Consider the following 1,714-nt stretch of genomic DNA (forward strand, 5'->3'; position numbering starts at 1 on the left):
ATCCCAAAAGTCCCCTATACCCTTTTAACACCCTGCTTCTCTTCCCACCCACTCCCATTTCTTGGCCGTGGCATATCCCCGTATTGGGGCATCTAAAGTTTGCAAAACCAAGGGGCCTCTCTTCCCAGTGATGGCCAACTAGATCATCTTCTGCTACATATGAAGCTATAGACAAGAGCTCTGGGGGTACTAGTTAGTTCATATTGTTGTTTAGGGTTGCATACCCCTTCAGCTCCTTGAGTGCTCTCTCTAGATCCTCCATTGGGTGCCCTGTATTCCAACTTATAGATGACTGTGAGCATCCACTTCCTTATTTGCCAGGCACTGGCCTAACCTCACAGGAGACAGCTATATCAGGGTCCTTTCAGCAAAATCGTAATCCATTTTTTAATTGGGTTATTTGAGTTGTTGGTGTCTAATTTCTTAAGTTCTTTGTAAGTTTTAGATACTAGCCCTCTGTCATATTAGGGTTGGTGAAGATCCTTTCCCAATCTTCATGCTGCTGTTTTGTCTTATTATCAGTGTCCTCTGTTGTGCAGAAGCTTTTCGGTGTCATGAGGTCTCATTTATCAATTGTTGGTCTTAGAGCCTAAGCCTTTAGTGTCCTGATCAAGAAATTGTTTCCTATATCAATGAGTTCAAGGGTATTTCTCATTTTCGTTTTTATGTATCTAGTTTTATGTGGAGGCCCTTAATACACAGACAAGAGTTGTGTGCATGGTGTGAAATATGGAACTATTTTCATTCTTCTACATGTAGGCATCAAGTTAGAGCAGCACCATTTGTTTGAAATGGCTTCTTTTTCCAATGTATTGTTTTCACTTCATTGTCAAAAATCAAATGTCTATAGATGAGTGGATTTATATCTTGGATTTAAATTCAATTCCACTTATCCATTTGAATTTTGTAAAATATTTATCAAGATATAGCAGCACAGTGTCTTTAAATTGTTACATATGATATAAAAGGAAGATAAAACATCTAAATATATCGGAATCAGAAAAATTATCTCCACAAGAGGCTCATGGCTCTGACAGAAAGAAAAATATTAAGTAATTTTGCACATAATTTAGTAGAAATTTAGAGGTGTTCCCTGTACGTTATCACATCATTTCATAGCAAGCTAGGAATATGGCTCGAAAGGCCATTGACCAAAACATTCACATATCTAATTACTGTAGATATTGTCAGTTATCTTCACAAGATATATATCTCAGACATATAATTACTTATTTAGCATACATTAAAATATAAAGCACCATAAATATTATCCTTAGAGAAGAAAACTCTCTGTATTTAACACCCAAAACATGCTACATTAACAACCCACTAATCTAAGACCTCTTAAATAAAGATAAATTACATTTCCTTGACAAGAACATATTTGTCACCTCCCCATGTCACTTAGGACACATTTTTTTTTTGTGTGTGTGTGTCTTGAAAGTTCCATTCTGTGAAGTATTTGACTCCCCACCCAAATGAGAATCTTTCAAAGTGCCATCAAAATAAAACTTACCATTGCTCCTTCCTCCAGGGAGCCATCTATCATTTCCTGATCAGTTCTGAAATCTCTACTTACAGATAAAAATATAGATAAGTTACCCTTCTCTTTAATGTATTGTAATTGAATATAACAAAATTAATATATATGTGCTTATATCGATTACTTTGAAAATATGCTAGTCTAAAACCTAACTATAGTCAATAATCCAAA

Source organism: Mus caroli, unplaced genomic scaffold, assembly GCF_978045245.1.
Source record: "Mus caroli unplaced genomic scaffold, Mus_caroli_1 scaffold_17, whole genome shotgun sequence".
Lineage (NCBI taxonomy): Eukaryota > Metazoa > Chordata > Mammalia > Rodentia > Muridae > Mus > Mus caroli.